General features: G+C 45.9%; 1 pseudogene; it reads left to right on the forward strand.

The window, feature by feature from the left end:
* Positions 1-7,689: 7,689 nt before the first annotated feature.
* LOC120030274 lies at positions 7,690-9,238 on the forward strand (annotated as a pseudogene).
* The last annotated feature ends 3,722 nt before the right edge of the window (positions 9,239-12,960 follow it).

Consider the following 12,960-nt stretch of genomic DNA (forward strand, 5'->3'; position numbering starts at 1 on the left):
GGGTCAAATGTTTAGGGTATTCTTCCACAAGCTTCCCACAATAAGTTGGGTGAATTTTGGCCCATTTCTCCTGACAGAGCCGGTGTAACTGAGTCAGGTTTGTAGGCCTCCTTGCTCACACACGCTTTTTCAGTTCTGCCCACAAATTTTCTATAGGATTGAGGTTAGGGCTTTGTGATGGCCACTCCAATACCTTGACTTTGTTGTCCTTAAGCCATTTTGCCACAGCTTTGAAAGTATGTTTGGGGTCATTTTCCATTTGGAAGACCTATTTGCAACCAAGCTTTAACTTCCTGGCTGATGTCTTGAGATGTTGCATCAATTTATCCACATAAATTTCCTTCCTCATGATGGTATCTATTTTGTGAAGTACATCAGTTCTTCCTGCAGCAAAGCACCCCCACAACATCATGCTGCCACCCCTGTGCTTCGCGGTTGGGATGGTGTTCTTCAGCTTGCAAGCATCCCCCTCTTTCCTCCAAACATAACGATGGTCATTATGGCCAAACAGTTCTATTATTGTTTCATCAGACCAGAGGACTTTTCTCCAAAAAGTACATTCTTTGTCCCCATGTGCAGTTGCAAACCGTAGTCTGGCTTTTTATGGTGATTTTGGAGCAGTGGCTTCTTCCTTGCTGAGCGGCCTTTCAGGTTATGTCAATACAGGACTCGTTTTACTGTGGATATAGATACTTTTGTACCTGTTTCCTCCAGCATCTTCACAAGGTCCTTTGCTGCTGTTCTGGGATTGATTTGCACTTTTCACACCAAAGTACGTTCATCTCTAGGAGACAGAACGCATCTCCTTCCTGAGCGGTATGATGACTGCGTGGTCCCATGGTGTTTATACTTGCGTACTATTGTTTGTACAAACGAACGTGGTACCTTCGGGCGTTTGGAAATTGCTCCCAAGAATGAACCAGACTTGTGGATGTCTACATTTTTTTTTCTGAGGTCTTGGCTGATTTCTTTTGATTTTCCCATGATGTCAAGCAAATTGGCACTGAGTTTGAAGGTAGGCCTTGAAATACATCCACAGGTACACCTTCAATTGACTCAAATTACGTCAATTAGCCTATCAGAAGCTTCTAAAGTCATGACATCATTTTCTGGAATGGTCCAAGCTGTTTAAAGGCACAGTGTAACGGCTTTCGTCGGTGGAAGAAGGAGAGGACCAAAGCGCAGCGTGATTAGTGTTCATCTTAATTTAATGATAATCAAAAACTGAACACTACAAATTACAAAACAACCAAAAGTGAAAACCGAAACAGTTCTATCTGGTGCAGACACACAAAGACTGAAAACAACCACCCACAAAACCCAACACAAAACAGGCTACCTAAATATGGTTCCCAATCAGAGACAAAACAAAACACCTGCCTCTGAGAGGCAGCTCATGACTGAGAGGTAGCTCAGTCATGAGCGGCTCCTGACTGGCGGGCGGCTCTGGCGGCTCCTGACTGGCTGGCTGCTCAGGCGGCTCCTGACTGGCGGGCGGCTCTGGCGGCTCCTGACCGGCGGACGGCTCTGGCGGCTCCTGACCGGCGGGCGGCTCTGGCGGCTCCTGACAGGCGGGCGGCTCTGGCGGCTTCTGACAGGCGGGCGGCTCTGGCGGCTCCTGACTGGCGGGCGGCTCTGGCGGCTCCTGACTGGCGGGCGGCTCTGGCGGCTCTTGACTGGCGGGCGGCTCTGGAGGCTCCTGACTGGCGGGCGGCTCTGGCGGCTCCTGACTGGCGGGCGGCTCTGGCGGCTCCTGACTGGCGGGCGGCTCTGGCGGCCCCTGACTGGCGGGCGGCTCTGGCGCCTCAGGACAGACGGGCGGCTCTGGCGGCTCAGGACAGACGGGCGGCTCTAGCGGCTCAGGACAGACGGGCGGCTCTGGCGGCTCAGGACAGACGGGCGGCTCAGATGGCGCTGGGCATACGGGCGGCTCAGGCGGCGCTGGGCAGACGGGCGGCTCAGGCGGCGCTGGGCAGACGGGCAGCTCAGGCGGCGCTGGGCAGACGGGCAGCTCAGGCGGCGCTGGGCAGACAGGCAGCTCAGGCGGCGCTGGGCAGACGGGCAGCTCAGGCGGCGCTGGGCAGACGGAAGACTCTGGCCTGCTGAGGCGCACAGTAGGCCTGGTGCGTGGTGCCGGAACTGGTGGTACCGGGCTGGGAACACGCACCTCTGGGCGAGTGCGGGGAGCAGGAACAGGGCATACTGGACCCTGGAGACGCACAGTAGGCTTGGTGCGTGGTGCCGGCACTGGTGGTACCGGGCTGAAGACACGCACCTCAGGGCGAGTGCGGGGAGCAGGATCAGGGCGTACAGGGCTCTGGAGACGCACAGGAAGCCTGGTGCGTGGTGTTGGCACTGGTGGTAGTGGGCTGAGGACACGCACCTCAAGGCGAGTGCGGGGTGCTGGAACTGGAGGCCTGGTACGTGGCGCCGGCACCGAGGGCTGGTGCGTGGGGCTGCCACAAGAGAGCTAGTACGTGGGGCTGCCACAGGAGAGCTGGTGCGGTGAGCTGGCACAGGACGTGCAGGTCTAGGGAGGCGCACAGGAGGCCTGGTACGTGGGGCTGGCACAGTCTTCACCAGACGGCTAGCACCTCAGGACGAGTATGGAGAGCTGACTCAGGTGACATCAAATCCCCGACATGCTCCGTCGGGCGGATGTCGTGCCTCATGCACCAAACCAGCACCTCCCTCATAACTCTCTCCTCCAATCTCCCCATTAACTCCTTTACTGTCTCTGCTTCGCTCACCTCCAATACCGCCCTGACCGGCTCTGGTTCCATCCTTGGCTCCTTACGGTAAGCAGGGGGAGTTGGCTCAGGTCTGACTCCTGACTCTGCCATACTCCCCGTGTGCCCCCCCCAAGACATTTTTGGGGCTGCCTCTCGGGCTTCCAGCCGCTCTGCCGTGCTAGCTCCTCATAATGCCGCCTCTCTGCTTTTGCTGCCTCCAGCTCTGCTTTGGGGCGGCGATATTCCCCTGGCTCTGCCCAGGGTCCTTTGCCGTCCAACTCGTCCTCCCATGTCCATTCCTCCTTCTCGCGCTGCTCCTGCTGCCGCTGCCTGTTACCACGCTGCTTGGTCCTTTTTTGGTGGGTGGTTCTGTAACGGCTTTCGTCGGTGGAAGAAGGAGAGGACCAAAGCGCAGCGTGATTAGTGTTCATCTTAATTTAATGATAATCAAAAACTGAACACTACAAATTACAAAACAACCAAAAGTGAAAACCGAAACAGTTCTATCTGGTGCAGACACACAAAGACTGAAAACAACCACCCACAAAACCCAACACAAAACAGGCTACCTAAATATGGTTCCCAATCAGAGACAACACAAAACACCTGCCTGATTGAGAACCATATCAGGCCAAACACAGAAATAGGAAAACATAGAAATAAAAACATAGACTGCCCACCCCAATTCACGCTCTGACCATACTAAATAAAGACAAAACAAAGGAAATAAAGGTCAGAACGTGACACACAGTCAACTTAGTGTATGTAAACTTCTGACCCACTGGAATTGGGATACAGTGAATTATAAGTGAAATAATCTGTCTGTAAACAATTGTTGGAAAAATGACTTGTGTCATGCACAAAGTAGATGTCGTAACTGACTTGCCAAAACTATAGTTTGTTAACAAGAAATTTGTGGAGTGGTTGAAAAACAAGTTTTAATGACTCCAACCTAAGTGTATGTAAACTTCTGACTTCAACTGTATATATATATGAAAACATGAAAACACACATTCTCTCCTCTCTCACATATCTAGGCCTACAACTGGAGAGTGCAGTTAAAAAAGGTGATGATTCAAATAAAATTGTATTGGTCACATTCACATGGTTAGCAGATGTTAATGTGAGTGTAGTGAAATGCTTGTGCTTCTAGTTCCAAGAGTCAGCAATATCTAACATGTAATCTAACAATTTCACAACAACCTAATACATACATCTAAGTAAAGGAATGGATGAGCAATTATTTCTACTCATTGTTATTTGTACCAATAACAGTTGTTTTACAAATTTTCTGTTTCCACACCACATGAGGGGAGCAAGATTTTTCATTTCCCCCTGAGGGCTTGTAAACCACAATTATCATATCTTCTGTGTGTGGGTACAGCAACAGTACTAGACTATATCCTCTATTTCTTGTAATGCTTCCTGTAACCTCTATTTCCATTATTACAATCATTAATAACTGACACAATTCTATAATGAATACATATTAGAATTATAATACATAGTAGTGACCAATAGTTACTGTATTGTGATTGTTTAGTGTTTTATTTACTCAACAAGTAGTGCCCCAAGGTGGGGTCGAACCGTGTCTCAAAGCAGCAGATACTTATGCCAAGCCTCCATCCCCGTCCACAACAATAAAACTTGCTTGAAGGTAACAGCGCTCACTGATGCCCGTAGTGGCCGGTTTCCACGTCATTAGACATGGATGGACGTTGAATACTGACTTGTACCGCAGGGGACCTGCCTGGTTATTCAGAGCAACATTCAGCTGGTGTGTGGGAGGGGGTGTCATGCAACTTGTGAACAGCTCACCAGCTAAAACATACAATAGGAAATAGAGGTTATAGTCTAGTCCTGTTGCTATACATACACACAGAAGATATGAGAACGTGGTTTACAAGCCCTCAGGGGGAAATTAAAAACCTTCCTCTCCCCTCATGTGGTTTGGAAACAGAAAATATGTCAAACAACAACAGTTATTGGTACAAATAACAATAATGAGTAGAAATAAAAATTCAAAGTCATTGCTACTGATTTAACTGACGATCCTGGATGGAATGTTGTTTTTCTGTACATCTACAAGCGTATTCACTAGAAGCCCATCATACTAATTCCAGTGACAATCAATGAATCCACAACATGTCTGTGATTTGAAATAATCATAGCACAGCTAGTTCTCCATTTTGTTTCAGAGCCTTCCTCAAGTCTCCCTCCCAATCTACCACTGCACAAAGCCTTGTTCTGCTCACACCACAGTCTTTACATGAAAGAGCTGCGAAGGCTAGCCACAGATCAACACACACACGCACACACACACTTTGCATATCTCCACTTCAGGGAATGAGAGGCAGCGTGGAAGAATGACCGTCAGCTCAAACCACGTTCTGCATCGATGGACCCCAACACACAAAGGACCTTGAGTTCCTCTCTACTGTGCAGAAAGCATGAGATTGATAACAAAAACACAGCCTTTCAGGGCCTAACAGAGGCTGCAGAGCATGAAAGAGAGGATACAATAGTGTCAGCCAGTAAAATACGTCTATCTGATGATGATGCTCTATCTGGGAAATTTAGAAAGGCGGGAGGGAGAGAGACGACTCAAACACAGAATACTGTGTGAAGGCCATAAGGAGAGAGGGGAACACATGCTGAGAGAGTGTTAACTGAAAGAAGCAGACAAGACCACTAAAGAAGATAGGTGCAATGACAATGAGAGAGAGAGAGAGAGAGTAAGAGAGTAAGAGAGAGAGAGCGAAAGAGAGAGAAAAGAGAGAGCGACATGGTCATCATGAGACACCTACAGTGGGGCAAAAAAGTATTTAGTCCGCCACCAATTGTGCAAGTTCTCCCACTTAAAAAGATGAGAGAGGCCTGTAATTTTCATCATAGGTACACTTCAACTATGACAGACAAAATAAAATAAAAAATCCAGAAAATCACATTGTAGGATTTTTAATGAATTTATTTGCAAATTATGGTGGAAAATAAGTATTTGGTCAATAACAAAAGTTTATCTCAATACTTTGTTATATACCCTTTGTTGGCAATGACAGAGGTCAAACGTTTTCTGTAAGTCTTCACAAGGTTTTCACACACTGTTGCTGGTATTTTGGCCCATTCCTCCATGCAGATCTCCTCTAGAGCAGTGATGTTTTGGGGCTGTTGCTGGGCAACACGGACTTTCAACTCCCTCCAAAGATTTTCTATGGGGATGAGATCTGGAGACTGGCTAGGCCACTCCAGGACCTTGAAATGCTTCTTACGAAGCCACTCCTTCGTTGCCCGGGCGGTGTGTTTGGGATCATTGTCATGCTGAAAGACCCAGCCACGTTTCATCTTCAATGCCCTTGCTGATGGAAGGAGGTTTTCACTCAAAATCTCACGATACATGGCCCCATTCATTCTTTCCTTTACACGGATCAGTCGTCCTGGTCCCTTTGCAGATAAACAGCCCCAAAGCATGATGTTTCCACCCCCATGCTTCACAGTAGGTATGGTGTTCTTTGGATGCAACTCAGCATTCTTTGTCCTCCAAACACGACGAGTTGAGTTTTTACCAAAAAGTTCTATTTTGGTTTCATCTGACCATATGACATTCTCCCAATCTTCTTCTGGATCATCCAAATGCTCTCTAGCAAACTTCAGACGGGCCTGGACATGTACTGGCTTAAGCAGGGGGACACGTCTGGCACTGCAGGATTTGAGTCCCTGGCGGCGTAGTGTGTTACTGATGGTAGGCTTTGTTACTTTGGTCCCAGCTCTCTGCAGGTCATTCACTAGGTCCCCCCGTGTGGTTCTGGGATTTTTGCTCACCGTTCTTGTGATCATTTTGACCCCACGGTGTCAGGTTTTGGCCAGGACTGTTCTGGTTTTGTCACTAGATGTCCCCATTGCACCTTTTTTGAACCTTTTGTTTTTTCCTTGCTCTTTTATTGTTTGCACCTGTAGGTCGTTCCCTTGTTTGTATTTAAACCCTGTGTGTTCCTCAGTTCTTTGCTCAGTGTTTGTAAGTTAGCACCCAGCCCCAGCCCAAGCCTTGTTCTGTTTATATATTTCTCTTATTTTCCAGAGGTTCTCTGGTTTAGTTCTTGTGTGTATTTTTTGAGTAGTTTTTGGAGGTTTGTTTTTCTCTGCTGTTTTTACCACTTTGTGGAGTTTCTTTTGCATTTTTGAGGATTTCCATTTTGTGCCTCTTGGCTTTATTTTTGGACATTGTGGATTTAGATTCTTTGCCTGAAGTTTTTGTTCTTTTATTAAACCACCATCTCTAGAACTACTGTGTCTGCCTCATCTTCTGGGTTCTGCTGATTATTAGTGACTGTTTCTCGCACCGGGTCCTGACACACGGGGTCAGATCTTGCGTGGAGCCCCAGATCGAGGGAGATTATCAGTGGTCTTGTATGTCTTCCATTTCCTAATAATTGCTCCCACAGTTGATTTCTTCAAACCAAGCTGCCTACCTATTGCAGATTCAGTCTTCCCAGCCTGGTGCAGGTCTACAATTTTGTTTCTGGTGTCCTTTGACAGCTCTTTGGTCTTGGCCATAGTGGAGTTTGGAGTGTGACTGTTTGAGGTTGTGGACAGGTGTCTTTTATACTGATAACAAGTTCAAACAGGTGCCATTAATACAGGTAACGAGTGGAGGACAGAGGAGCCTCTTAAAGAAGAAGTTACAGGTCTGTGAGAGCCAGAAATCTTGCTTGTTTGTAGGTGACCAAATACTTATTTTCTACCATAATTTGCAAATAAATTCATAAAAAATCCTACAATGTGATTTTCTGGATTTTTTCTCTCATTTTGTCTGTCATAGTTCAAGTGTACCTATGATGAAAATTACAGGCCTCTCTCATCTTTTTAAGTGGGAGAACTTGCACAATTGGTGGCTGACTAAATACTTTTTTGCCCCACTGTATCCATCTACTCTTCTCTGTCCCTGGCTGTGGTGCTGATCATGCTGGGCTGTATGCGGGAGACCCAGGCAGGGGTGGTGGAGGACTTTAAGCACATGGAGCGCTGTAAGGACTCCCTGTACATGAGAACCCCACCGCAGGGCTACCTCCTCAGTAACTCCCTGAAGAAGCTCTGCCAGCGCTACGAGGACAAGCCGCGCTTCGTCACCCTCTGCGACCCCCACAAACACATCCCCATCTACTCGGCCTATACCTTCAAGAAGTCTGACGGTTGGAAGAGGGTGGACTTTCCCTGGATGTTCGAGCCACAGGTGTGTGTGTGTGTGTTTTGTATTTTGAATGAACATAGGCCAAGATGGTTGCATGCTCTAGATAGCGAGTTAGAAACCCTATGTCATTTCAAACATGTTCTCTCATGGATGCAGATGACTAACACCCATACACGAGTTGGAAAGGCTTGCTGAGCTGTGGGGACAATTCTGCTGCTCTACGCAAATGAAACACTGGAGATAAGCAGCTTTATAGGTTGTGTGAATGGGTGTTACAATAGGATATTGTTGTGATAGCCGTTCATGTAGGAAGCAGGTGTTGTGCATATGCAAAATGAATTGATCCTCCCCTCATTTTCCATCTTCAACTCTCCATTAAAATCCCCTCTTTTTCTTCCTCTGTCTCGATCTCTCCCCACCTCTCCACCTCCCTCTTTCTATCTGTATCTGTCTCTACCCCCTCTCTCCCTCCATCCCTCCCTCTCTCGCCCTCCATCCCTTCCACTCGCCCTCCTTCCCTTCCACTCTCTCTCCATCCCTTCCTCTCTCTCCCTCTGTAGTTGGCGTCAGAGAACGGCAGCAGCAACATGGAGCCGTTCCCCCAGTCCTCCCACATGTACATGAACTTCGAGGACAGCCTTGCTGGAAGACTATGCTGACGTGGCCCAGTACGAGAGAGGCCTCCTCAACCCTGATGAGCACCAGTCCGACCCCCTGGACAAGGCCTTCACCTACACAATGATCAACGTGGTGCCCCAGGTACGTTGGTTCAGTCTGCACATTTTAAAGAAGGTTTGGTGTGTCTACCTTAAACCGTTTCAGTGCTGGAGAGGGTGGAAGATGAATAATAATCAGAAGACGTATGGGGAATATAAGTCATGTTCTTGCCTCTTGCCGCAGATCCGCAAGTTCAAGATCGGGGCCTGGGCCGAGCAGGAGGACCTCATCCGCAAACGTCTCAACAAACGTCTTTGCCTACTGCCGTGGCAAAGCCTTCGTGGTCACCGGGGTCACGACCTCCGGGAACATGATCCGCTGGGACCGTGTGGCCGTCCCCAAGTACATGTGGTTGGCATACTGCTGCACCGACTACGACCAGAACGAGCCCTACATCGCACTGTACAAGTTCCCGGTGTTCGGGGCCTACGGGCTGAACGACCGTGTCAACAACCACCTGGTGGAGGTTCCAGTGAAGATCCTGGAGAATTTACTCAGAGGAAGGATAGATGTGGACAAGAACTTTCAGATCATAAGAATTACTGTTGGAGAATTACTGTATTCACATGTGGTATTCACCAGGCTTGTAGACGGTCATCTTTAAAAGGCCCAATGCAGCCATTTTTATATCAATATCTAGAATAGTGTTCCATTAAAATAGTAAAAAAGAAACAAAAATTGCTTTTTTATTACAAAAACCTATTTCTCAAGCAATAATTTAGCTAGGACTGTCTGGGAGTGGTCTGAGTGGGGAGGGGGAAACGGAAAAGTAGCTGTTATTGGCTGAGAGATTTGGAACACACTCTCACTTTGTTATTGGTCTATTATACCTATTACATATATTGATCATGTCACCAGGAAAGCTGAATCAACACCCATGCAAAACCTACTGATTAGAAGGTCCTGTGTAGATTGTATTTTCAACAAGCAACTATCAGGAAATAGCACTGAACATTTTTTTTACCACTTTTAAAGTGTTAGTTTCATCAGGTGTTGTACAATATAATACAAAACACAGGGACTGCAATTGGCCTTTAAAGGTTTAGTTATTGCCTCACACTGTATGAAGAGTCTGCAACTGCAGTCATCCACAAGAGGGCAATAGTGTCCTACTCATGCATTACTCCCTACTGCTGCACAGGACAATACAAGTAGGCTATATTTAACAGATATTTGCGAATATGTTTACAACAGTCATTTAATGAATTGATTATCCAATTAAGACCTTACAAGAATTCTCTCTCTGTCAAAGAGTTCACAACACAATGAGTCTTCATTTCCGGGCTGATCTGTCCTTCTTCCTTTCATTTCCCAGGAGTCTGAGGCAGACAAGTAAAAGAATAAGCTATCATCCAGTGACCCCACTTTTTCCACGACACCCACCCTGCACTGATGCCCTCTCCAGTGGAGGCCTCACCCTAACCTTAACCACACTGATAACCGTACGCCTAACCCTAAACCTTACGCCTAACCCTAAACCTTACGCCTAACCCTAAACTTAAATTAAGTTCATTATTAAGTTCATTATTTTTTCAAGGATTTTTACAAAATAGCCCAAAAATATATAGACAACCGTAAAATTGCAACTCAGTTCATCACTGAAATGGTTCCCCTTATCAGCAAAAGCTGATGATTGTGTTCCTATCTGGGCTTGCTTTAGCGGGAGCAACATGCGTGTGCGCAATTTCATAAAGAGGGCGCTTGGCTTGTCATTGGAAAATGGGAAACCTTTAAAGCATTACAGATTCTCTATATTATTATATTATATATTAAGTTTCCTTCTTCTCTAACACCCTCCCCCTCATTTTGCATCAAGCGCACACCTGTAGCCTAAATTATTGATTGACACCTGGCTGTCAGTGATGATCAGTCTGCATGTATGCATTCTATTAATAACCTATCAGTCTTACTGTTTTAATAGTCGAGTAGATCTGTTTTTCTTACTAAATTGGATATTGTTCTCAGATGATCTCCCTCAGTGCTTGACTTGGACTGAAATAGGTGCTGGTACTCATTTTGGGTGCTGGCACAGTTTATATTGAGGTGCAGGAGCTCCACAATAGTTTTGAGTTCATATTCTATAACAGGAACAGGAGCTCAAGAAGTAGAAGGGTGAGCTCCTGCCCAAGTCAAGCACTGCCCATAGCCGTGGGAAGTATGTTGGGGGGGGGGGGGCTGGAAAACAGCTATATCAGGGCTATTAAAAGGCTCAGCGCAATACTTTTATTTTATTTTTATTATCTATATATTTTATTAACATTTTATTTTTATTCAGATTCTTCAGGGGATGCTGTAGCTCCTTCAGCACCCCTGCTGAAGGAGCACCCCTGCTATGGCACTGCCAACAATCCTATGTTTTACCATTTAAAAAGTGTTTTCTCCCTTTAATTGTAAACATGGTAGCTAGGACCATTTACTTACTCTGGACTCACTCCCATAGTAGTGTAATCCTGAATATAGGACCATTTCAGATGTAGCCTAGAGACACCATGTTCTGAAAAAGGTGTGCAGGAATTTAGTGGCCGTTGGATCGTCACCAAGACGAAAATGTGATGGTGAGAAAAGGATGCCTCTGCTTTCGAATAATTACCTCCATTGCAATTCCCACATTTATTTCTTCACATTTGACCTGTAGTTCGTCTTTATCCCAATGTTGTTCTGATTTTAGGGTACTTGGAGACACAATTGAGACAGGTTTTTGGCTTGAATGAGAACCGGTGGATCAAACCGGCAGAGTTGGAGGCATCTCGAGATGACCGTTGGAATTCAAAAATCTGTAGGGAGAGTTATAGGATAATTACTTTAGGCCTATTGAGGGTTCTTCTCCTCACCCTTGCAGCTGAATGGATAATGGCTGATCTATTCCAACAAGCTGCTGTTATCTCCTGGAATATTCCCCACCCTCAGTGGCAGCCTGATAGTCAGAGGGGTTCTTACCTGTTGAAGAGGCGAAATGACACAACTGTTGTTACCCCTTGGGGCGGCAGGTAGCCTAGTGGTTAGAGTATTGGGCCGTTTCAGTTCCCTGGTTAGCCGTCATTGTAAAAAATAATTTGTTCATAACTGACTTGCCTAGTTAAATAAAATAAACTGGGCCAAAAATGTATTCTCCAGCAGGTGGTGGTGTTTTGCTTCTTTCGCTCACCAAGCGAGGAGTTTTGGTATGGAGGTCAATGAGACGAGTGTACTGATATAAGTAGGACACGGGACATCTCGGACAACTTTGAGAAAAAACACTTTATATCGGAGTTGTCTCGAGATAGCTATGCCTATTCATGATATGAGACTAGTAGCATAGCATATCTGTCCATTGAATACAAGCGGTTGACATCAACGCCCCTCATCCAATATTCAAAAAAGTATTAAAATAATGAGATGTATACACCAATCCAAAGAGAGGAATAGGCGGGAGCTTGTTACTATGCCCCCAGCCTCTGGAATAGCCTGCCAGAGAACCTGAGGGCCGAAACTGTGGACATATTTAAAAGAGATCTTAAAACACACCTTTTTACCTTTGCTTTTCCTTGAGGTGCTTTTTAGTCATTCAGTTTTTATTATTCTTTAGTTTTGTATCTCCTTATGTTTGTTGTGTAGTAAACTTCAGTATTTATTTTCATTGTTTTAAATTAGTTTCTTTCCCCGTGATGCACATTGCATTGCATTCCATGTCTGAAATGTGCTGTATAAATAAAGCTTGATTTTATATGATAGTGGAGGTCATAGGTAGCCATGTTGGGGTCAATGGCTCCTCACTCTTTTTCTCCTACAAATCAAACAAGTTCAGAGATATAGTATCCCTCCAACTGGGATCAAGATGTAACATAGTGGGTTAAATATAGCCTACATCAGGATGGGAATGCATGTGGTTTTTGTGATATGTACCATTTTCTCTAAATAGACCAAATATTATGTACCTACCCCCATCATGGCACTCACGACTGACCTCTTATAGTGGCACCAGAGATTATATAACGACAAGGTACCTATGTCTCCACCCTAACATTGGGATTCATTGTCCACAGAGCAGAATGTCCGGCTTTGGGATAGTTAAAAGGCCAATGCCAGAGCACCTGAGGGACCTACTGGGTATGTAACTTAAAAGCATGTCTGACATGTATTGGGTTGCACAATCATGGGTTGATTTAAAAACCATAGAAGAATCTAGAATAGATTCTTAGAAGAGTCTTAAAATGAATTCTAAAACTCCCAGGCAGCCAGTGCAGAGACCTTAAAACCGGTGTAATGCTCTCCGTCTGGTCTTGGTCAGTACCAGTGCTGCAGCATCCTGTATGTTTTGCAGTTGACCAATGGCTTTCTTGAGTAGAC

The sequence above is a fragment of the Salvelinus namaycush genome, chromosome 36 (genome assembly GCF_016432855.1).
Source record: "Salvelinus namaycush isolate Seneca chromosome 36, SaNama_1.0, whole genome shotgun sequence".
Lineage (NCBI taxonomy): Eukaryota > Metazoa > Chordata > Actinopteri > Salmoniformes > Salmonidae > Salvelinus > Salvelinus namaycush.